The 27,425-nt window shown below is 27.3% G+C and overlaps 1 protein-coding gene across 2 annotated transcripts in view; it reads left to right on the forward strand.

Moving 5' to 3' along the window:
* Window positions 1–12,833: 12,833 nt before the first annotated feature.
* The window catches only part of LOC129968455 (protein still life, isoform SIF type 1-like), a 145,089-nt gene continuing 130,497 nt past the window's right edge, over window positions 12,834–27,425 (forward strand). Inside the window, exon 1 of one of the 2 annotated variants that reach the window (XM_056082330.1) lies at window positions 12,834–13,043. The gene's annotated coding sequence lies outside the window, so the exon portion shown is untranslated. Of the gene's footprint in view, window positions 13,044–22,196; window positions 22,330–27,425 lie in introns of those variants that run through there. The other variant, XM_056082332.1, reaches the window with a different exon arrangement.

The following is a 27,425-nucleotide window of genomic DNA, read 5'->3' on the forward strand; positions in this document are numbered from 1 at the left end:
TTTAGCAGATAATTTGAGGGGAGTTCTATATGTAGGTGTTTCTAATTTAATTCAGAAGACATTGACACTCTTGTCCATTACATTATTTTGAAGCTTTTGAATGTTCGTTAATTTGAAGAGAAATTCCAGCAAAAATCTTATTTTCGTCATCTGTCCTTTGTCACAAAAAAAGCCAGTCGGTCTTAAAATACTTAATCAACAGAACATATCTGACGTTGTTAAAATATCATGGCTTTTATGGTTAGTCTGTTTGTATTATGTTTATTGGCGCAAGGACCATATATGGCCATGCTGCTTCAAATTCTTTTATGGTTAGAATTTGATGTTTATAGCTGTTTGGGTTAAAAGAATACAGGTCAAGTAGAGCACAAATATTGAATAATATTTCAAAGTTTGGAAAAACAATATTACACAATATTGTTTTGCAACATTAAATAATATAAAGCATAAAATTTTTATTATATTAGTATCAATATGAGCAGTATTGAGTCCCGATATGGCACGATATAGTTTTTCAGTATTGACTAAATTAGTTTCCAGTGTTATAAATAATCTCCAATAACGTATTTGAACAGGACAAAATATATCTAACACACCTCTTTATGATTTAAAACTTATATCCGTTCTACTTTTGTTCTTCGCTCACCTTGAGATTTGAAAACCGAAACTTGTGGTTGCGGTTTCTTATCCACTGGGCCATCGAGTTTGAAATACGATTATCAATTATGATGATTGAATGCTGGGCTTGGTTTGGTTAGATAGAAATATTGTGCACTTTTTTATACAATACTCACAGAGCTGCTTCATAATTTGAACTTAAGCATAATAATTTTGGCATTTTTTATAGTAAAATTTGGATGAAAATTATTTTTCAAAAGCCTCCCACCCTTTAAATTCAGAAAATTTGTTACAATATAGATATAAAATATAATTAATAATTAATATAAAAATACAATACAAGTTTGGCATTTGTATGCTTCTTCATATTATTTTTGATTGAAAAAAATGATCAACTATGTAGAGATGCATAATCCACGATTTTTTGAATAACAAATAATATTGCTATTGTTATTTTTAAATGTGCGTTCCAAATATCTGCTATTTCAATCATATTATTAATTAAAAATTATTACTTAATATTAAATATAAAATTTATTAATTGTAATTAATATTTAATTTACTAATTTAATTAACGTGTGATTGAATTAATTTATCTGTTTCAGCTTACTTTTTAAATTTTATTTTTTCTCAAAACTATTTATTTAATTTATTTATTAGAGTGAACCATTTTCTGGAAAAGATGAGTTAAAAATATATGTCATTTCTTTAAAATGTTTACTTTAGTCCTATATTCTACCAATAGATGGCGCCAGCAGTAAACAGAGTACATGTAATCAAAGTCAATCATGTCACGAGCAATTAAAAATGATCTGTATGGAATAGCGCATCATCAAATACGAATATCGGTCACTCCCGTAAAGTGGAGAGGTGACTTCGCACTTTCCAGTGAAGCCTCGCACTTTCCGGTGAAATCACCGCTCCGATAAATTTCAGTGATATGCAATTCAATGATACGATACGATAATTCCAATAACCGGTCCGTTCACTTTTCAGTCCAATCACAGATTTCTTTCGAGAGCTATCATTGGACAGATCGTATCGATTGTTACTTTCCAGTAAAGTCACCGCTCCGGCAAATTTCAGTGATATCGTATCGATTGTTACTTTCTATTGTGATCCAAAACCTGTAATCGAAATATCATCAGTAAGATCGTATCAAGGATTTGAATCACACCCCTCTTTGAAAAGTATTGATCACTTGTATTTGTGACTTTTTGATATTGGTTACGTAATAACCGCTCTGAAAATATTCGTCATCCCTAGAACTATGGCTTTTTACTAAATTTAAAGAGATTATCATGTGATTGTGATGAGTCCGTGGTAGATACAGGTAGGGATGACAAATATTTTACGAGCGGTTATTACGTAACCAATATCAAAAATTCACAAATACCAGTGATCAATACTTTTCAAAGAGGGGTGTGATTCAAATCCTTGATACGTTCTTACTGGTGATATTTCGATTACAGGTCTTGGATCACGATAGAAAATAACAATCGATACGATCTGTCCAATGGAAGCTTTCGTACAAAACAGAAAAGGAGAAATCTGTGAATGGGTTGAAAAGTGAACGGACCGATTATTCTTGGGATTATCGTATCAATGAACTGCATATCACTGAAATTTATCGGAATGAATCGGACCAGTGAAGTCACCGCTCCACTTCATGGGAGTGACCTTGACTTTCCGATATTCGCATTTGACGATGCACTGTTCCATAAAGATCATTTTTAATTGCCTGTAACATGACTTTGATTGCATATATTCTGTTTATTGCTGGCGGCATCTATTGGTAGAATATAGAACTAAAGCAAGCATTTAAAAAAAATAACATAAAGAAATTAAATAAATAGTTTTGAAAAAAAAATCAAATTTAAGAAGTAAGCTGAAATAGATAAATTAATTCAATCTCATGCTACTCAAATTAATAAATTAAGTATTAATTACAATAAATAAATTTTATATTTAATACTAAGTAATAATTTTTAATTAATAATATAATTGAAATAACAGACATTTGGAACACATATTTAAAAATAACAACAGTAAAATTATTTGTTATTCAAAAAATCGTGGATTAAGCATCTTTAGATACAAGTATGATATTGCAATCTTTTCGAACCTTTTCTTGTTACATTTAAAGAAATTGAATCGAAAAAGTAAAAGCAGGATTGAAATTATATAGCCTATATTCAGATTTCTTCAGAAACAAATGAACCATGTAAAATTGATTCAATTAGATTTAGGTCAATTATCAAAGAGTTCTTTCAAATAATCTATACCAAGGCCTCCATAAGTTTTAAATCTGATGGAAAGAAAAGAATATAAGCAGGGAATAGCATTCCTCTTAAATGCTTAATGAAAGAACGTTCGACTCAAAGGATTTCACTGTCAGTTTGGTTCTTCTTCATATTGGGTAATTTGTAAAATTGTCTTGTAACATTGCCACAGTTAGGAGTGAATTCTAAAGTACTTTAACATCTTGCTTTCCTCGGAAAAACAAATACAGGTATTCTTAAACTTTCCATATAAATTTCTATTTATTAACTCATGCCAGCATAGGTTTAAAAATAAACTCAAATGAATAAAGAAGGGGAAAATAAATACAACTTATAAATACAAATAATAATTAATTGAGACTTCCACTTAATATTCTTTAAATTTTTGGAGGGAAAATTATACTGTTATGGTCAACACAATGTTCTTATAATACTGTCTTGCATTATTTGAAGATTTTCTTACATTGCATGTATCAGCAATAGTGTGAAATAATTCCGTTTTGCTAACAAATAGGATGTATCCCATAATATTTAATTTTTAAGAAAGTATTTGAAGGAAATGTTCCATATTATATTTAATTTTTCAGAAGATAAATTAGTACCATACATTAATATACACATTAATGGAATAAAGTGCATGAAAATATTCGAAATTTAACACGTAGAAGATCGAGGCGAAAATTATTTATGCATGTGAAAATTTATCTGACAATGACAGATGATTCATTTTTTTAAATTTTAGTTTGGTTGAAACATTTAAAATGTTTACGATAAAACGTAAGAAACATGTTTAGTATATTCACTTAAAAGTTTAAAGATTTAAAAAGTTTAAAGAAGAAGAATTTAGAAAGTTTAAAGATTCTTTTCTGAGGCATCAAGCACTGTTCTTCAAGATTCTTTGAAAATTAATATCAAAAGAATTATAATTACATCATGAAAAGTATTAAGCTTTATCAAATTCTTGATTTGAATCAATTTTTTTGACACATGAATTACTTTTATTGCCTAATTTTTTAAGGAAAAATATTTATTGCCTTAAATAATCTTAATTCTAAAACAAAACTAATGATTAATGTGAGTGAATTACTTTGACATTTAAAATCTCCAAAATATATGTGAATTAATGAAGATATTCTATATTTAAACTATGAATGTAGATGTTATCTCTTTACATTTTATTAATTGGGTTCGAAAAGCTTTTATTCCTCTAAGAATAACATAGAATTTGCAGACCCAGGGGAAAAAAGATATAATGGTAGCATTTTCTCCATTTCCTCTATAATGTACACTATATATACACTTTATATCCCGATTGCTTCCTGAGGATGGCCAAAAGTTTTGGTGTTTAGCACGCAATGGACAGTGTTGAGGATGTTATCATATGCATATCTGTTTCAGCAATCTTCAGAAATCTTTCAGGATTTTTATGATTTCATGTCAAGCATATATTACAGCTCATGGGGAAAGCTTTGAACATCGCCTGTGACAATCATGTGTTTCAAAAATGTACCGATTGCTTTTTAAAGAACGTAGTTAATTCACTTGCATTTCATTTTTGTGTGAAACTTCTGTATTGGTTAACACCCAGAATCTCCGAAAGCTGTTAAATTAGCAAACATTAAATGATTGCTCTCTGTTGAAAGTATAAAAATTGTAATATTGTTTCCAAATCCTTTTTTTTCTTCCTTTTTCTTTTTGAGGCTTTCCACACGTTTCTTTGGGCGACAAATATTCGACTTATCTGAAGTAACTTTTGAAAATTTTAACAGCACTTTTCTTCGATAATTACAAGAAACTGAAAACTTGAAATAAATGATTATTAGATTCAAACGATTTAAACTGTTTCAAGCTACATCAATATATTCATTTTTACTTTCTTCTATGCGATATACAGAGTAAGTATTGTAATCGTCAAAAAAAATTCGATATCGAGATTTTGATTAATCTCCGCATTTTAGATCTCCACGAATTCGTAAAACATATTTTCGGCATTACGTCTATCTGTAAACACAATAATTCAATAAGTTTTAAGCCAGGTGACAGAAATTTAATACATATAATTACAACCAAATTTGTAGATTTTTAAATCAAATTTTGAATGAAATCTATTCAGAAGAATTCTATCTATTTAGTTATTCGAGAACAAGTGAACAACTATTTAGTTATTCGAGAACAGTCAAACCATATGTCTGTCTGTACTTTTGCATGCATGTAAACGCGATGATTTTAATCGTTGAAATTCGGGTTGCAATCTTGGTGTTTTATGCCAAATTTTGATGTCAAAAAGCCGACAAGAAAGCCCCCAAAATAATATTATTGAGATAGATTCAATAAAAATATCACATTTATGCCAAAGATCTACGTTTCCTAATTATCGTTTACCAGTTCCATGCAAGGAATTCGCTGTCTTATGCAAGATTCACAATGTTATGTGGCGGAAGGGGGATAAGATCCGTATTGGAGGGTATGCGAGAAATTTTCGGCAGATCACTATCGCTGGTTTGATTTACTAACTGCATAAAAAAGTGCGGCTTCTTTTTTATGCAGCCTGGGAATAAAAATAATTTTCAACTTCAATTGTAAAAAGCTGGAACTTATATGCAATAAAAAAGTACAATAAAAAAGTATGCAATCATCGATCTAATCCCTACATTAAATTAATAAAGTATTATTATCTTATGCATTATAAAATTAAAAAAAAACAAAAACACAGCATTTACATTCACCCTACAAATGAATTACAGTAGTAGCAAACATCTTATCGTTACTTAGAGTTCTTATTCTGCATAGTTTAGTAGTAGCAAATTAAATTCCTTACTTTACCCAGATTACTAATCAGTTGTAAGTAGTTGAGTTTAAAATAAAATTAAAAAATACTGCGTAAATTATCATATTAGCCTCGTTAAAACATATGTTTATAAGTAATATATTACCGAACTAACGTCATTATTTGTCAAATGTTTAAATTTTTTAATGTAGCAGAATGAACTACCAGCGCATTATAGAAAATGATTTAATAATATTCTTTCATTAAATAAAAAGCTGTAACATTCCCCGTTTCCCAGTACTGATAAGACATTTACAGCCAGCTGTGTCGTCGCTGTTACTTACTAAACTCCCCGAGATAGACAGATGGTGGATCTTTTCACCTGGGTGGTCTCGCATCTGTTCATTAGCGACTACAATGAAAGACCACATGTGGAATTTCTCGTCCAAGAGGTATTGATAGTACCTTTAGAGAGAAAAGGGTGTCCAAACATCTGGATGCTAGATGTTTCTCTTTGTGAAAGGACCTTCCCATGACCCACTGGCGCCGCTGAGAGAGCATATTGCTGAATTCCGATTGGCCGAAAGAGAGCTCAAATGACCAATGTAAATTATGAGGCTGATATTGTCGCCTAAATAAAGTGCGGAGATTTTTTTTTAGAAGAGAAGAAACGAATTGCAGGAGACTGTTGGACAACGCCCACAGGTTCGGAGTCCGAGAACCAACTGAGTTTCAAGAAAACCTTCGACTTTGACTGTTGTATCTTCTACTACAGGTGTAAATAACTATTTATTTAACCAAGATTAGAACAAGTTGTTCTTTCTATATATAGGGCTGTAAAATAAAGAATTGTCTGGAAATTCTGCTTCGTTATTTGATCAGTCTAGATCAAGGCATTACAAAGCACATAATGTTGGATAAACGAGCGTTTATCTGTTATTATGTGCATTTAGGTACTTAAGAAAAAAAAAAAACTATGTAATGATTATTTTCTAAGTGAAAAATATCATAAGAATGTAATATATACGAGTTCTTAATTTAAAATATGCTTTTACCATAAATTGATTTCCTTAGATGAAATTTCTATCAGATGATTTTTGATATCGAGTCGGCATATCTTGTTCATTTTTCAAGAAGGGAAAAAATTAATTCCTATTAGCATCCAGAAAGTGACTAATATTACACGGAAATATTAGGGAATGCTACACATACGTATGCACAAAATAGTGGTATGCTTGGTAGAAAACATCTGTAAATAGAAAGACAAAACTGTTACAGTAATTGTGAAAAATCTTGAAATTGGTCAGCTTGAAGATTTCTTGAAAAATGATGATATCAGGCATAAAATTTTAAATTTTACTAGCGTGATTAAGTTATTTACATGAAAATACTTTCGAAGAACATGTTAGGGGATTTATATAGATAAAATTGCAATTATAACTCATCGTTAAAGGAAATCTCGTCCTAATACACTGGAAATCCAACTTGCGGCATTCAAAAAATCCTATGATTTCTGCAAACTTTGAGAAATATTTCAGTGCTAATAGGAATTATTTGCATTAAAATGTATTATAATGTTTTATGTTTGCGAATACAGTGCTTCTGTTTTAGATTAAAGCAAATGATATTAATGATAACTAGTGTTTGCGATGATTATATACATTAAATATTAGCATTTCTATTCACTCCACAAATTCCGGATATACAGACAAACTTTTCAATGGTCAAAACAGAACAAAATGAAAAAGTAATTAAGAAATTAAATAATATTTGGCTTATTGTGCAAGTATCGAAAATATCGCAAGTTTATTGCATAAAAAATATCAAGCATAGAAATTACTTGTAAATAAAATTCAAAGTAAGCTAAAGTAGCTTAACTAAACGATATTTTTTGCAGAGAAGAAAGTAATAACTAATTATGTTGTCAACTTAATAACCCATGATTTTCTTTTTGTTAGCTTGGTTCATTGCCAGCTTTAGAAAAAATAACTTAAGTGAAATTTTCCATTTGTCTGTTGTATACAATTTATTTTTCTATTTCTATAACTTTTGTTTCTATTCCCACTATTTTTTGATAAATACAGGAAATGCAACAGAATCAGTATTTGTAATTTTGTAAATGTTCGTTTTATGATTTTGTTAACGATATTTTTATTGTTTTTTGATCATAATAAAAATGTGAGTGACATTAGTGGCGTAATTTAATCAACTGTGACAGTTTTTTGAAGAACGTTTTGCATCTAAAGCATGGGTAACGAAAGAATCGTATTGGTTAAAAATATCGATTTCAAAATTTTGATGAATTTCTATATTTTTAAATTTACTTAAATAAGAAAAATGTATTTTTGGAATTATATCTATGTATCTATTTGCCATTGTTATCTGGAATATAATACTACAAAAGCATCCAAAAATGAATGAGTGAATTTTGTTTATTATACAAAAATTGTAGCGCATCCAATTTTTCACTTAATATCTCAACGAAAAAATAGTCTTTAAGTCCAATTGTATGAATGTGAATTGACATTTAAAAAAAGTATAAGTCATTAACATTAACACTGTATAAACATTGTTTTGATTATATAAAGTTTTCAAAGATTTTGCCGAAAAAGTGCAAAACTTCAAAATGAAGGGGGGGGGGAATCGGTGATAATTCGTTTATAAGTTTTGATTATCAACTTATGTGACTACTTATCCATTAGTTGCAAAGCAGCCTACCATATATGGATGAAAGAATAATATCATGTTTTGAAAAACCGGATGAAAGAATAATGCAATGTTTTGAAAAATTGAATGAAATTGCATAAAAAAATGATACTAAATTTCTAAAAAAAACCCTAGAAAAATAAACATATAAAATCATTCAAAAAGAGTTCACTGTTTAAATTTTCCAAATAATAAGATTTTTTAAAGAAGGAAAATTTATTTTCATTTTTTTCTTAGCCGATATTTCTAAAAGAAAATAAATCTGAATTATATTATATGTTAAATTAAAATGAATTATAGAATTTGTATTAAAGAAACAAGTGTTTGTAATCATTTTATAAAAAAATATCAATCTGAAGCCGATGAGAGAAAATATTTTATTCAGTGAAATTTATGAAGAGTGTCGTCCAATGAAACTGAGCTGAAAAAATACTTAAAAATTTCTTTATAATATTAAATTGCGGAGAAGTGAGAATTATTTTAGTATTAACATGTTTAATGTATCAAAGAAAGTGATTTTTATTAATCTTAGTTCTAACAGAAGGAAAATGTTACTAGATTGAAGAAACTGATTTGATGAAGCAATGAAATTTGTTAATTTTCAGTATAACATGGCTAAGTATAACATGTATAAAATGGCTCTAAATAATAATAATAATACATACTTATAAAATTAGAGAATATATTTCACTACAACAATATTATTATCATTAAAAAAAGTGATTTTTTTAAAATCTAAAAATGATACAAGAGATAATTTTTTGAATTTCAAAATAATTTAAAAATTGTTTTATGAAATGACACTTTTGAAGCTGTCTAAAAGAACGCATGCGTATTTTTAATTAACCGGAATCTGAATCAATTTTTGAACTTTGAAAAAAAAACTCATGTTAGGATTTTCATCTTGTTTTGAAAGCGAATGTTCAAACTTTTCTCAAAACTGAAGCAACAACAACAACAAATAAACAAATCATAAATTTCTGTAAGGCATACACACACAGAACAACCATTAGAAATCAGAATGGCTTTCCTTAAAAATGTCTCCAGTTATGGAATTTTTTATTTTTTATTTTTATACATTAAAAAATTATACCTGACATGAAAGCTTACAAAAATTAAGTATAAAAACATAAAATTATTCACTTTAATTACATACCACTTAAAATCTATAAACACTTATAAATGGGGAGACTCAGGAGAAATATGAAAAATGCTCATAAAATTATTATTCAAAATTTAGATTTTTCTCTGATAAACAGCTTAGTAACCTTATTTCACGGAGAGAGAGAGAGAGAGAGTTCTGTTCAAAATTAGTTCTGTTATTCAAAAATTAGTTTTGTTATTCAACAGAACAAAAAAGTATAATAAGAGTAAAGTGCATTCACGCCTGATAAAGTGTACAACAATGGATTAATGAAATACAATCTCATAATAGTAAAACAACATAAAAGCATGTATAACAACACTACAAATCACATATATAGTGACAGTTATAATAAAATGTAAGATGTAGTATCAACGCAAAAGTGTTTGAAGTACTTAATGTAAGTATGTAAAGGACTTGCTCTAAGAACTATATTTGCTTTACATCCCATTATCCATGCAATTGTACTATAGTGTATACTTTTCTTTTACTTAATTTACTGTCAGAAGTTCTCTCTAGCAGTCAGTTACTGTGTTGTTTGCCTGTTCTTGTTCATTATAAAAATGGCATGTTTCTGTAAGCCTGATCTATCCTTAAAGTTTGTAAACAACGTTTTTGGGAACCTTACTTCTATATAATAAGAATGGTTAACAACAAGAAAATTTTTCAGTTGAATGACATGGTTCATTGTTCTTCTTAGTCTGAAATTTATATCGTAAGGGCGATTTTGCACAAATTGTAGTAATCTGCTATCCGTAGTGAGGTCAAAGACAAAAAGCAGAAGCTAACAATGCAGTTTAAGCTTTAATGCATTTGATGATGGATTTCCCCATAATTTAGAAAATGGCACTGCAGAAATTTGCTTCATTTTTGGACATTCATGATTCTATTTATACGGCTGATTGAATATCGGGCAATTAAATTTAAAGTAGTCGAGTTAGATCTTGAGAAATATAAATGTGATTAGAAAATGTATGACTTATTAGTTTTTTCTCCGAATTTTAGTGATGAAAAAGAATTAATTTTAAAAACACCTAAAAACTAAGTTGATTGTATAATTTAAAAGAAGTAATTACTTCTGAAAGGATTGATCAAAAGTGTCAAGACGTAGAAGAATTTTTGATACGTTTCTTGTGTGTATTACTGCTGTTGTGAACAATAAATATAGAAAAATATTGTAAAAAATAGAGAATAAAAACAGAGCTTCGAAAAAAGTTTATCGCAGTCGTTATAAAAAAAAAATCCCGATGGAAATATCATGTAAATTATGCCTTCTCAGGTTGGCAATGAATCAATCTAAAAAGCAAATTATTTGTTGATTGTTTTCGCAGAAATAATTGATTTGTGCTGATTTTGTTTACTTTGGAATATTTTCTTATTAACATTTTGTGTGCCATTTTTTTTTATGTAATCTACATGTAAAATAAATCTGCAGTCTCCTTTAAGCAAATTAAAGTTGAGTTGTTTACTTTCTGTTAGTCAATTTTTCTTATCATCATACATCCTAAAATCACTATTAGTAATGAAAGAAATAAAATGTTTGTAAACATTCACGTATTTTTATGCAAATTACTAAATTTATCTACTTTATGAGACGGCTTAGATATGAGGAATAGTTTTCAGATCATTCAATCATTCATTAGCCGTAATGGTTACTGTGGTGATCTTTGACATCTGATTAAGACTAATGAATAACCTGATACAATGAATCATGTTTTATTAAAGTCTTATGGAAAAATTAAAAAATAATGTATGTCAATAAAATTGTTATTTAAAAATTATCTTAATGTTTATATGAAGAAAATTCCCAAGCAAACAAACAAACAGACAAAAACCCATTTCAACAAAGTAGAAGTTTTCTTTAGAGAAGAAGAGTTAAAACTTATCCACAATCATTTACAGTGCATTTTATGGAATGAATGATGTCAGCATTAATAGTTTTTAATGATTAACTTAATGATTAATGATGAATATCGATAATACTTATAATAATCCAAAGTTTTGTGTTTTGTTAGGCTCATTGGAATCATTTCACAATCGTAACTACGCATTTTGTCACGTATGTCGTCTTAAGCTGTGTATTTTTATAATTATGAAAGATATATATTTTTACAAAAAATAATTATTTTATTTTTAATTGATCATTTTCTTAAACAACTGGGGATTTTTTTTATGCCGCATTTGCATCACTTAGCGATGTAAACAGATTATAAATTGTCTTAGAAAGTTTTGTTCGTAACTCAATTTTAAATTAATCAAATAAATTTTATTTGCATAAATCTTTTTAATGCTGAGTTTGTCATTTCTATTTTACATATGTAAATTAAATTTATATGTTATTTTTCCTTTTGGTTTTGATTTTAAATAAATTGATTGTTATTCAATGCCAACGTTTTTAAACGCCTCATCTTTTAAGTTCAGTGAACCTTAAATGTCAGGTTTATATAATTTAGGAACTATAAAGAATTTGCAAATCTGAATGAGAATGCTGAATAAATATAATCAATATCTCACCTTTTTTTCAGTAAATAAGTGCAAATTTTGAATTAATCTATGTTTTAAAATAATTAAGATTAATATATAAGATTTTATGAATTTTTTGCCTTTGCCAAATAAGCAAAGAAAAAAAAAACTTAGTGCAACATTTTCTAAACTAAAATTATTTAAAATAGCTATCATTAACTTTCATTTATTTGCAAGAATTCTCTTTTACTTTTACAAGACAGCACATAGAAAATAAATAAAACTCATGCAGGAACCCCATGCAAGATTTCTTGTGAGCAATCCAATCCATTTAAAGATCAGAGGTAGAATTCTAAAAACGGTAATATTCTGCATCCCATAGTACAGGGATCGCGCGCTACCACCGGCCACCCCTCCAGACCCGTCTGCAAGACCAGGGATGGCAAAATGTCGCCTTTCTTCGTCCGATAGACATTGCCGGACACCGGATATCATTCTAAGCCATGCATGAAGGTGGTGTTGGTAGGTGCAGTAACTGACTTGACCCATCGTCCGCCTATTAGGCAAAAAGGAACCGGATCCAGCGGAGGCTCGCATGGAGGCAGGATATCGATTGAAGCGGATTCGATGTGCCCGCCCGAAGATCACCATGACAACGACTCCCCAGCTTCTCTTAACGCCCACGTCCCACAAAATCACTACAGCGCTCTCATCTTCAGCCACGGAAGGATGGGCCCTCCACGGAAAATCTGATCCTCAGGTGTTCTTCCTGCAACACACATAGACTTCTTTATTGTTTACTGTTGTAGTGTCTCGTTTCTGTAAGTGTCCCGTTTGTGTGAGGGAGGCAGCATCCATCTTTCATCAACCCTCTTCTTCTTCTTCCTCTGCCGATGCGACACCTTTCTTTGGCCCCCGTCAGTGTCGATTGCTCACTGCCGAGTGATCGAATAAAGTACGGTTACAGCAGCAGCATTGGCCCTCTCTCTCTCCTCACCTCTGGCTCCCGGATCGCCCATGAATCGTAGTCATCTGTATTTTATGATCTCTACCTTGCAGTAAAGTAAGTGAGACATTCTTTTTCTTTCTCTCGTTTTGAAATCTGTTCTTCTCGCTAACCTTCCATGTCAGGGACTGGGGGCTGGAAGATGGCGATTTTGTCTGTTCGTGGATAGTGGTGAACGATATGAGATGGATTACAAGGATTTGGGTATGATCTTTCCGCTAATTGTTTGGATGGTGTAATGGAATTGAGCTAATTACCATTTATGAATAACGGAATAATGATTTTTTTTAGTGCTTTAAACAACTAAATAGAGTCTGGGTTTTCAGTCTGATTCTGTCTGTTGTTTTCCAAGATTTATTTAAAAAAATACTATATAGTTTATGACTAAATCTTGTGTACTGTTATTTCTATGAAGCAGCTAAGTAGTTTTGAACGCAAATGTATTACGCAATTTATATTAATTTTCAAAATTTTCAAATAAATTTAGGATTAAAATTTTTTAATTAAAAATTAAGCAACTTATTATAGCTTGAGATTTATTATGGAATTGTTTATATTTTCATAAATAAAAGTGTAATGAAAAAAAATGAATTTTGAAACAAGATTTACTTTAAGTAACAATTTGTTAATTTTGAAATATGAAATCTAAAAGGGTATTTACATCAGAGTATTACAAAGTATTTACATCAGAAATATGATGATAATTATAATGCATATGATGTTATTGAAATTCTAGTCAACCCAATTCTTCTATAAAATTCAATACAAGAATAAATATCCTGTTGCATTGAAATATTATCTTGTTTTATGATGCATGAAAAAAATGCGAATAAAGAAAATATATACCACCAGCCAATTAACTGTAATTTTTGAAAAACAAGATGAAAGTCATTGCAAATTTTCATTCAATTTGGATCTTATATCAAAATAATTTTTCCTCATAAATATGATGATACAATATCATTTTTAAAAGCGGAATTTTAAGAAAACCCGATTTTTAATGATTAATTTTTGTAGAATCTTTTATTCTTACACAATTCAACCACAAAAAGTATTCAGAACAACAAAATTCTTTTAAGAATTTTTCATGTTTCCATCAAGTTTTTTTTAAAATTTGTCATACTAATTCAATTTTCTAGTATTCACACTTTTAATCATTTTCTTAACATCATTATGAAAAGAGATAGATGACATTTCAAAACAAAGAACATTAATTTATATTGTATTCAGTTTAAGAAATTTTGGAACTTTAATTCTCAATGCATTTACTGACCGGAAGAAATAAATTGATACAAAAGTAAAAAAGTTAACTTTTTGGGCTTCTTTTCTTCTCTCATCTTAAACCTAAAAGCCAATATATAAATTTCTATGATTAAAAAGCTTCCACAATAAGATAATTCTGCCTTAAAAGGTAATAAATAGACTTGAAGATGCCAAGAAAAATGAATAAAACTAATTTTACTTCAGCATCTTTTTTTTTTATTAACCTATAATAAAATTGCTTTTAATTGCTTACAATTTTTATTTGTATGCATAAAGATTTAAACCGAATTTTTTTATACATAGCTCGATAAGTATTGAATAAATATAATTTTTGAAAGTAGTTAATCTTATTATGTAATTACATCAAATATTCGTTTCGTCTTTTATTGATGATTGTCTTAAGAGATAGTTAATTTTTCAAATGAGCGATTAATTCTTATTGATTATTTTTTCTAAATGAATAGCGATGTGTGTGTGTCTTTATAAAAATGCAATAAGAAGCAGTTGCGGTTAAAAATTCTTAATGAATGGTTAAAATGAAATTAAAACATATATGAAATTATTTGTATATAAAATGTCTGTGTAACTATCATCTGACATTCTTAAATATACATTCTATTTGAAAGCACATTCATAAATTTACGAGAAAGAAGAATTTACGATAAATAAAAGGAGAAACTCAGACTATAACACGATATAAAAAATAAAGGCCTAATATGTTCGTTATTTATGCAAATATGTCATACCAATAGAAATGACATTTCCAAAGAAAATTTAGTTAATTATGATAATTCTGAAAGAATAGTGTAGCATAAAAAATAGTTCATTTTAAGAACTAGGATTTATAAACTTTTCTAATTGCAATTCTTTTAAATTTATCTTTAAAGCCTGTTCGACAAGAATTGCAAAATAAAGCATGATAGGAACAAAACTACATGAGGGAGTGAGAATAATGCAAGTAGAACGAATTTCGAAACATTAATTATTATTAGTTCTTGACTTTTAATCATATACTAAAGATTAAGGTAATTTCGGAAGATTAGACATTTATTATTTAACTATAAGGGAAACTATTCATTGTTAAAGGGCTAATAAAAAACTGATCAGAAGCATAAGTTCTTTGAACTTCATTCCAAACTTTTGACAAATAAGATTGTTGAAATTTACCTACAGAAAATTTGTCTATCTTCGGAATATAACAATTTTATTTTAGTTAATACACAGATACAGATATCCTTTCAGTAACATAACTACAGTTCCTTAAAAATCTCTATTCTTGGAATTGAGAAAGGGCTTAAATTTCACACAAAGATTCCTTATGAGGTTGATTTTTTGATATATAATAGGTAAGTCATAGATATATAATAGGAGAATGTGTCAGTCAAATCTAATATTTGCAACAAAAAATTTCAGAGTTCCACATATTTTGATAATTTTTTTTTGTTTCTATGTAAATCGGAGAAAACGATTCTTTTATGAATTGTATATGCTTTTAGCAAGGATTAAGTCTTCTTTTATTCGATCGTAACTAAAAACACAAAACATGCTGAATGAATGAATTACTGTATATTATCTCTTCAGTCATTAAGCCTATTTCGAATTAAAATTTAATTTCATAGAGGCGTTTTTATACTTTCCTCAGTTATAACTGATCCTCTTACATCATCTATTTGTTTTTTTATTATCTGATTTTTTTTTATTCCAAATAAATTTATAGATTGAAAATTGCTTCAACGTTTCACGGACTGAACTATAAAAGTTATAAAACTGGAAAACTTAAAATATTTGGGTATATGAAAATCCAAATTAGGCTTATTTTTTTTCTTTATATAACACTGATTTTGGATTTTTCATTTTTATAACAAAAGTTATAAGACGCTTTTTGATCTAAAGTTACATTAATATGATGATAAAAATAATTTTTATGCCACCTTAAAAAATATCTTTAAAAGGATTTCAATTTAATAACCGTACAAAATTTTGCCAATTAATTTTTTTTTTTTGCTTTATTTTCAAAAAAAGATTATATTGTTGACCTGAAACTCAAATCGCTTATATTGTTTCACCTAATATTTAATCGCATGATTTCCCATTATCAAAAATTATGAAAGAAGGACCCTGTTTAATATCTGTGTAGTTTATATAATGTATAAGTAAGTGAAGTTACAGTACCATATAAGATAGGAAATAGATGAAGCAGTTAATTATAGTTTTAAGGGTTATAATGTCATGGGATTTGACTTTATTAGAATGGGTTATATCTTATATGAACAATGAACACAATTGGTGCAAAGCTATATCTAACATTGTTTTAACTACTGAAGCGATTTGATGCTTAAAAATATTCTCATGAGGGGTTTATAAGTATCAGGTTATAAACATATATTTAATTGAAGGCAAACACAATTGCAATACTGGTGAAGAGCTGGTCACCAAAGACGGATAGTTTAATGGTAAAAGCATAAATTTGAAATTCAGATTTTTCTACTTGAGATTTGTTTTTTTATATTTAGGGCAATTTGTAGAAAATATTCTATTGTTTTACTGAACGATTTTACTAAAATGATTTTTATAATTTAAAGCCTTTTTTTCTGCTAATGTTATTTCTTTTCAACTCACGATAAAATTATTCCTTAAAATTTTTACTGGGTATTCATTGTTACTATCTTATTATAAATGTAATTAATAATTCCTTTTTATTAATTCGCACCAATAACCATCAAAACAGTCAAATTTACTATTAATCATCACCAAATATGTATTACTTTTAGCAAACTTCTACATTTTCCTTGAAGCATTCTTTTTCAAAGCATTTACTATAAAGATATTTTAAGTTCATTAAGCTAATTTTAAAGATTTTTTTTGTGGATGGTCTTTGTAGAAGCTTTTATACTTCTATATTTGAGTTTTTTTTGTTATTAATTATTTCAGAAACATTTAATTTTACTTTTTTCGAAATACAAGCCAATTACGAGACTAAATCTATTAAAATGATCTATTTTCTGATTAAAAAACCTGCCGATTGAGGAAGAACAGGTTAAATTACGATTCCAAATTTTAAATTTTACCTTGAAATTAAATCACAATTTAGATTTTTACGATAAAAGTATGAGCAAAGTATGTACGAATTTTTACGCGATAGAGACTTAATTAAGAAATATATTGTTTAGTACATAAAATGGATAAATAGAGATTTTCACCATATACAAATGGAATAAAATATAGTCATGGTTTTAATGATTTTTAAATTAATAAAGTCCATGAAGAAATACTTTGCAGTGAAAGATTAAATGCTTTTTCAACTAAACTTAATCTAAACAAATCATGAATATAAAATTTTTCTTAAATATTCTACTCAAAATTCCATGAATATTCTATCCAATAAAAATAACGCTTTATTTTAAAACGAATTAATATCATGTTTTTTTTAAGCATCAGTATGAAGCGTAAAATGAAAGATTTCGTGAATTTCACAATATAATTTATTTGCATGTAAAAAAAGAAATGGAATTAAGAGAATTTAGATTTTTCATTCGAAATTCGGTTCAAAATAGGCCTCTCCTCTTTAGTTTAATAAAACCTTTGTAACTTTTTTTTCCATGAAAAAGTATGTAAAAAGACTTTTACTTTCAACAATTTTTCTGGCCATTTTCTTAAGTATTATTGAAAATAAAATATTTCGGTTAATAATTTCTAAATCTATCGGCAAGAGGATTCGAATTAAAAATTATTTAAGAAATGGAAAGTTTTTATTAAAACTGAATACATTTAGAAATGATAAGCAATATTAAATACAGACATATGTAAAATCATAACAAAAGGTTACTATTTGTCGTGTCTACAGTATAAAGTTTACAATTTGTAGGATAATATCTTTTAGTTAAAAATACAAAAAAATCATAACTTTAATGCTAAGCCTCGTTAATGGTATCAATAAAATATAGGAAAGTATGTTATTAACAAGAGTAACATTGAAAATTTAATGAAGCTTGTGAATTTAAAAAAAAATTCAAATCTTTAATTTGACACCATTGAAATAGCACAAATTTTTTAAGAATATATTCTTAATAGCTCTAAATAAAGTTTTATATATTCTTAAAAACAATGAAAATTTTTTTTTTAGAAAAATGACTTCTTAACAAATTTAAAATATCAATTAAAATTTTAAAATATTAATATTTCATAAAATTAATAATTTTTTAAATAAATACTTTAAGAATATCAAAAGAATTTATAAATTATGATATTAAAATACCCCAAAAATGAGGTTTCGAAAAATTTCACAGTCGTAAACTTTAAATTAGCAAATAATAATTTTATTTGTTTTATCTACTAATTGCAATCGTATTTTTTTTATTTTCATGAAATAAATCAAATTTTATGTTTTATTATTAAAATTCTTCAACAAAATTAAATTTTCAGTTTTTTAAAAATGGTAAGCGTAAAAATATGGGCATCTGAGAACTTGTGATTGCTCTGAAAACTCTAGGTCATGTCATTCTTATTTGAAATTCTTAAGTTATATTAAACTTGTTTTAAAATTGCCAATCTTCATTTTTTTTTTGCAAAGAAACTCACTCGTTCTTAAAATGCGTTTAAACTAAAATTTTATTTTGAAATTGTTAAGTCTTTTTAAATAATGCACGACACATTTTCTGCCGGATTCATGTTTTATTTAATGATAAAAATCAAAATATGTTTCGGAATAGTGGTAGGATCCATAATTTTGATAAAATGTACAATTTCCTGCAATTTACAAACATCAAGATTTCGTTTACATTTACATTTTCTTTACAGTTTTCTAATTGCAAGACTTTTTGCATATTTAAAAAAAATCTAAAGATATTTTTTATTTAAATTATCAATACATTTAATTGTTAAAAAATCCGGATTTTACCTTTGTTATACAAAAATATTTAAAATTTTAAAAATATTTTCATCGATTATTTTAGACTTTCCTTTTAATAAAGTTGCACTAGAGAGATCTGAGGTTTCATTTTCTTCATTAAACGATTTGTTAAAAATTTTATATCATTGTGCGAATAAATTTTAAAAATAATTATACTTTGTCTATTTTGATGCAAATACAATTTTCATTAAAGCCGTTCTTAGCTTCTTGTATTCGCTTAAATCTTAAAAAAACATTGCCTTGTTTTAATTAATGTTTGCTGTTAGATAGTCTACAGTTTTTTTATTCATTGTGTAGTTTTCTTTAAATTTTAGACGAAATCATAAAAATGTTTCTTTTGCTTTTAATGATTCAAAAATTTAGAATTTTAATATATTTTATAATGAAGGCTTCTTCAGATTTTCACTGCCAAATGGAAATGAAATATTTTCTATAAAAAGTGCACTTTTTAATTTTCTCTCTTTTATTTCAATACAAATTTTATTTTCTCTTAGAGAGAAGCTGTAAATTGAGACGTTTGGAAGCAAAATGCGATACATGGAAAATATGCAAATGCTTTTAAAAAAGAAAATTTTTTAAAGTTGTCGGAAACTTTGTAAAATTTATCAAGTAATGGTTTTTTTATTGATTAGGGCAAAAATATATAAATATATACACAATATTACAATATATATATAAGGATCAAAATATTGTAGATATATAAATTAAAAAACGAATAATTAAATCGTTAGATTATTAGGCATTTTGAAATGTTGTAGATTTACTATCAGTTGAAGAAAAATTTTATTATAAGCATAAATATATTTGGTGAAGATTTTTGTTTCATATGTATTATTGAGTATTCTAGGTTGCTAATAGTAATATCTGTTTTTTCTTATTTTAGAATGATTTTTTCTATGAAAATGAAAAAAAATAGTTGTGTTATCATATAATTGTAGTAAACGTAGAAATAGTTTATGAAAAATAAATAATTGCAAAAGAAATTTAGAAAATCTGGTTAAGACTGAAGAGTCCCTTAAGTTATTGAATTAATTATTTAAGTACTTTAACACCAAATATTTGAAAGAGACTTAAAATATTTAATTAATAAAATCAAGAACTGAGAATCAACAGAAAATTGAAGACATGGTATCCTAAATAATGCTTAATTGATGAAAATCGATTTGGTGTTCCAAGTGTGCTGGGTGATCAAGAAATAACAGGAGGTGTTCGGAGCCCTGTAGCGTGTTATGTACTGGAGGAAATACAACAAAATTTGGCCACCATACATATTAAAGTATGCGGTTTCGATTTGTCAAGAAAAAAAAATTAGTACCAAAAAACGCCAATAGGGAAATTCTGGCTCTGCGATCGAAAACTTCATCATGTCATTTTCATATAGGGTTATTTTGTGACACAATATCGAAAATAAAAGGAAAGGTTACGGTAATTGAAGTCATTCTGCAAAAATTCGCCGATTGATGGCGTTTGTCACTACGTGAACGCGCCTTATCAGTCAAACTATTTTATCAGCGGGATGAAATTGCCAGTGCTGCTCTTCGTGAATACCAGCGGTTAAAACAGTTACGTAGAGGACCGATGACCATAACTAACTTACGAAGAATGGTTGAAAGATTTGAAACAACATGAATTCTCGGTGCGCAACCAGGTCGACGACGTAAAGTTATCAAACAGGAACAAGTTGAAGAAGTTGTAATTGCCGTTTATGGATCAAGCGATAGCTAATAAACAGACTACCAGCAGTGCACGTTCAATAAATATCACGACAAACAGATTCCCCGTTCTCGGCAGTGCAGAAAATACTGCGTAAGATCCTGAAATTTTATCCATATATCAGGATCTTACACATTCAAGAATTTACGCATTCAAGATCAAGACACCCATTCAAGAATCCCAGGGGACAGAAAATACCAAATTTGAGTTTATTTCGAGATTTTTGGTTAGATTGGAAGTGGATGACGAATGACTGTGGCTCATCAGTTATTATCAGTTATCATCATATCAGTTATGAAGCGATAAAGCTCACTTGCATGTGTACAAACGAATAATGCCAATATATTGCGAATCTCCGTCAAAAACCTTTCACTTCCAATCTAGCCGAAGTGACAACACCATCGACGGGCGTATTTTTGCAAAATGACTTGAATTCCCGTAAGTCTTCCTTTTATCCTCGATAACATGTCACAAAATAACTGCATATGAAAATGACATGAAGTTTTCAATTGTAGCGCCAGAATTTTCCCTATTGGCGTTTTTTGGTACTAATTTTTTTCTTGACAAATCGAAATCGCGTACTTTAATATATAGGTGGCCAAATTTTGTTATATTTCATCCGGTACATAACACGCTACAGTGCTCCGAACACCTCTTGTTATTTCTTGATCACCCTGTATAAACAATATGAAACCGCGCTTTTAAAGCACCTTTTAAATGCATACAAAAAATTTCCAATCCAAAAATATAAGTATTACAGAATATATGCAAGTCACAAGAATGTAAAAGTTGTCAATAATTATAGAATTTTTAATGATAACTATCACTGAAATCCCAAAATGCATAGTTATTAAATAATTCCTTATCTGTACTTTTCCTTCTAAATTTTACAATATTTTTAGAAACAAATGTTCTTTTAATATCTTTCAAAACTTAAATTAGTTCCCTGCGAAGCTTAATTTTTAATACAGTTGACGTTTATTACATAGTTTACAATTTTTTTCCTTTTATTGTTTTGCTAAGATTAAAACATGTGTGAAACCGTTTCATTACAACAACAATAACAGTAGCAAGAATTATATTACCTTTAAAGGTATTTTAGTATTTATTATGCTTCGATATTTTATATAAATTTTTAACTCAAATTTTTCGAGTTAGTTCAAAAGAATGAAAAAAATCATTAACGACAGTTTACCCTGTCATTAAAAAAATAACACCTTGGTTCCTTTTTTAAAACTCTGGCAGCCATATGAACATCCCTCCCCCTCCTCTTCTCATCACTGAATGTCACCGGAAACCTCTTATCACCACAAAACACCGGAGTTCTGACTTGTAACAGTCACCTTGTCATACGATTGAGTAAAATGCCGCTCTGGGCTGGTTCATTCTACACAGCATTTCAAACATACTAGCTTTGTGACTTTAGAAGGTTAATTTTTGAAGAAATTGGATGTAGAGGTATGTTTCGTATTGAAATAATTTCTGAAATTGATTTTAACTAATAGAAATCATTAAACCTTCACAGACTTTTGATATTTATATATAATTAATCATTCAAATTTTTTAAAGTACTAGTTATACGTTTTAATCATTAAACCTTCACAGACTTCTGATATTTATATATAATTAATCATTCAAATTTTTTAAAGTACTAGTTATACGTTTTAATCATTAAACCTTCACAGACTTTTGATATTTATATATAATTAATCATTCAAATTTTTTAAAGTACTAGTTATACGTTTTCAAAATATTTGAAAACGTTTTTTAAAATAAATCTACCTTTTTTTAAAAGCTTTTCTCTTTAAAAAAATTATTAAAAATTTGTATTGATTAAAAAATAATTAAAAATTAGATTTTGCATTTCAAGATTGGAAAGCTAACACCAATCAAAATAAATAAATAAATTAATAGAATAAAAACACAACGTGATGTAATACAAGGAATTCTTATAATTATTTATCATTACTATAAACATTATTAGTTTTCAACTGAATTATAATGAAATTGCCTTTGTTTTTCAGCATCCAGTTTAAAAAAAAATATTTCAAAAAATTAATTTGTTAAAACATATTTTAATTGTTATATATTCCAAAGATTTCTCTTATACAATAATGTTAAATAAAAAAGGCTTAGATAAGTGGTATTCAGCATTGTATTTTAAAAGTTGTTAGATGTCAATTCCTGTAATACATAATTTTGATATATATGGTTATAAAAATAGTTAACATTTTCTAAAGATTTTAACACTGCCTTTTTTTATGAGAAAATTTTTAGGTAACATTTAAAAATGAAGTATCTGTACTACAATAAAATTAAAATGAGAAAATGTAAGGTATTTCTGTAGCGTATTTATTGTTTTTTTAAATGTCTAAAAATATTCTCTAACGGATTCGAATGGAAAGTAACTAAAGAGCACAAATAAAATTGAAATCAATCTCTTCATCAAATTAAATAATTTATGCTAAAAAATATATCATTTTTTATAATATTTTTGTTGTAATTTGCAAAGTATAATCGCAACATATTAAAATCTATTTAATCAGATTCTATTTGACTTTTGTGAAACTCAGGCGAGTGAAAATATTTTGTTTAAAATAAAATATCCTTCCGAATAAAAATATTTTCATTAAAGTCCGAAATTTTCATAAAATTCTAATTTATTTTCTGATTTGCAATTAGGAACGAAGAAATTTTAATAACATATATAATCTTCAATTAATATTTCAAGTAAAGTGACAGATTTCGCTTTATGCATGAAATATTTTTAACGTTTATTTCCACAGATCTACAAATAGTGCATACAGTAAACAGCTGCAAAAACATTATAAATGCAAAATCAATTGCTTAATAAATTTATGTCTATCTTCTATTGCTATGCAGCTGACAGTTTGTAGAGAGTAATTGAATCATTTGTAAATAAAAGGGAAGATATAAAAAGTAATAAGTTGATCTAGACTAGTGATATTATTCAGTGTGAAGATGGCGATATCTTAATAGTAGTGAAGGTTAGAAGAAAAGCAACAAAGAAAAAAAAAATAGTGGAAAATTTCTATAAGACAAAATATAAAATTAAATTAAGAAAAAAGTACATTCTATTAGTATAATAGTAAAATATAGTCCTTAAAAATATGCAATTATAAATAGGCAAAACGAAAGATACTCTTGTGACAAATATTTAAAATTCCAAAATTCTTCATAAAGCAGAATTTAGTAATAAAATTGTATTTTAAATACAAAACGTTCAGAATGTTTATTGAAACGATGTTATCTGTGAAATTTTTAATCAATTAAATAATATTTGAAGTTTAAAAAATTGAAGATATTTCTGAAAATAAATTTAAAACGATCATTTTGAAATTCCTTATTAAAAAATTGAGCATTTGATTAGAATGAGCTTATTGAAACTGATATTATAAACTGAGAATAACTTTTAAGTTATTTTTTTATTTTCAGCTAATATATCGTTAATGAAAGACAGTAAATGAATAATTTTATATTACAGATTTATCTAATCTTTTTAAAGTAATTAAAATCATAGCACTTGAGAGACTACTCTCAAGCACTATTCTTCTAATCCTTTTGAAGTTTTTAACTTTTATAATTTAAAAATAAACTACACAGTTGTTAAAAATCGCAAATTATTTTTTCAGAAATAATCAACTTTTACATGACTATATTTTTTTATAAATGGAAAGAACAAACTTTAAATTAAATGAATAATTATGCATTTGATTAATTTTCTGCATACAAAGGATAAATATATTTTTATAATTTATTCGCATACTTTCAAAAACTATTATTCTTTATGCATGTGAACCAAGTTTCTTTGCATAAATAAAGATAAATGCGTTGATTGAAAACGATAATTTACTTATATTGACTTCTACTCAAATGCGATGCCATTCTATTCTTTCTTTCATTTCATATTTTGTAATTAAAAGATACAAAATAATCAATCACACCGAAATCGTCTGGAAATTAAAAATATTCGTTTAACATAGGAAGATTCCCACAGGATATTATATTCTCTCTTCCCACAAAACTTGCTAAATCTATACTCGAAAACTGCATTTTAATCCTTAAGAGAAGGTTGGCAAAGCTATAGTAATCATGATATTTCTTACATAATATATTTAAGTTTAGAAGTAAAAATATTTTTTGAAAATCGTTTTTTATTCATAGTTGCCTTCACAAAATAAGCATATGATCTTTTTACAATTAGATTTGACTGATTTTAAATTTAAGTTATTGAGAACTGATTAGGAGACTTTGTTTATTTCCAAATACTTTTACAATTATGTTTGAATGATAATACAGAACATTTTAAAAGGCATTACGAATAAAATGTAATGAATTAATTCTCCACGTTTATATGTATATAATTTGGAAAAAAACACTAAATAGGTTTTTTTGTTTCCTTCGTAAGAAAAGTACTATAACGAAGAAAACTTTTAGAATCCCTTTTTTTGCACCTCTTTTTTAGAATACCAGTTTTACTTTTATTAATGAAGAGAAATCAAATTTGAAAGATTTTGAAAATAAAATAATAGTAATGGTTATAAAGTGAGTAAAATTGAGCAAAAATTTCTTAGTTTAATCAAATTTCTTAGGTCTTTTTTTTAAATTTTAATTAAATTTTTTTTTATCGTACAAGACTCAAAATTGAAATTATTTATCAAGCTTATTTTTATATCCTTACCCCTTTTCATTAAAAAAATTCCAACCATTTTTTCTTCAACAGATGGATATTCATTTAGATGAGATCGATTGCAAATTGCCGAGAACTTCAACTTCTTAAGATGTTATACTATAAATTTTGAATTCTTAATTGCATTTATAAAATATCTTTTTTTAAAATACATTTTTTATTCCAGTATCTATTAAAGTTTTAAAATTAATAGAACCGAACATGAAATTAATTTCGAGAATAGTGAAAAAGGAATTTAGTTAAGATTCATAAAAACCATTTGCTTTATGTTTTAAAAATCTGCCCATTATAGTGACACCAGGAGAAATTAGAAATATTGAGCTCACTATTAAATGCATAAAACCAAAATACAATCTAGTTTTATTGCATTGAATGCAATCTAAACATCGTTGGCCTTGCCTTTTCTAAGCTTTAAATTTTGTGATACTCAAAACCTATTGCATTAAAGAAAAAAGAAAACAATTTAAATAAGAAAACATGAAGAAATGCAGTATGCAAAGCATGCAATGAACATTAGAACAATGTTTGATTTCTTATATTGGTTGATTGCTAAGTATAGTGAATAGTTGGATCACCAATGTTACTGGAAGAGAAAAACATCAATTAAATTTGCATGCATTGCTTGGTCTTAATTGCTTCATCAGCTATATATGTTTGACCTTTAAATGGTGATGTATATTTAATATGTACCAAGTAGTCTTACATTTGTTCCATTTATTATAACATGCACTGCCCCAATCGTCTCTATTACTAAGTAAAATCTGAATTTTTATCTGAAACTGGAAATTATCCAACTGCAACTATGCCATTAACTTTCATTGTTGAATCGAATCAAGTTCATAAAAGATTATATAGGTAGAAAACAAAATTATACTGCATCGTAGCTTTGTGTGACTATCAAATATATCGTACAATTTAATTATAACTGAGAGGAATTCTGTCTATTGATTTATTAAAAAATTCAACATTCTCTAATAAGAAAGTAAAAATTGAAGATAAAAGCTCAATTATCTATCTTTATTTATTAAATTATACCTCTGGAAAGAGATACAGAGTTTAAAAAAAGGGGACAAATTTTAAAAATATTTCATCATTTTCCAGTCGTGAACTGTAATTACATCGAAACAAAATTCTCACTTCTAAGATTTAAATTGTTGGAATTATAATATGAAATCATTCCGGATTATCCTAGAAATCATTTTCTATAATAATATAACGAATTGAATAAAAATAATATTAAAATTCATCCACTTGAAATGAAAGTAAGTTGACTTTTAATAAAAGTTTTGGAATTAATATCGAATTCTTGGTGAAAAAAATTTGATTAGTAACCCTTCAGCATCACCTCGTATTCTAATCATTAAAGCCTTCAATTCTCTGAAAAAAATTTAAGTTGATAGAATAATATTTTTAAATAATTGCGTATGCATAAATTACAAAAGGCTTCTGTATTAAAAGAATTTAATATTTTCAGTCTTTTCATATGTAAGGGTGAAAAAATTAATTGCAGGAGGAAAAATAAAACACTGTACATATGCTATTATACAAACAATGAAGAGCTGATTCATTTTTTTTTGTATTTTATCTTATTCATAGAGAAAATATTGTGATTGTCAAAACATTCAATCTCGAGAGTTGCGTAAATGTTTATATTTTAGACCTTATGAGTTCGACCCCCCCCCCCTCTTCATTTCAAGATTATATCTGTCTTTCGATTAGTAAACACGATACTCAAAGACATAACAAGATGCAAAAATGAAATTTGTTATATTATCTTTACACCAAAATCGTCGATACATACCGACTTGTGGACAAAATCTATCTACGGCAAGTTTGAAAACGT

The sequence above is a fragment of the Argiope bruennichi genome, chromosome 5, assembly GCF_947563725.1.
Source record: "Argiope bruennichi chromosome 5, qqArgBrue1.1, whole genome shotgun sequence".
NCBI classification, from domain to species: Eukaryota; Metazoa; Arthropoda; class Arachnida; order Araneae; family Araneidae; genus Argiope; species Argiope bruennichi.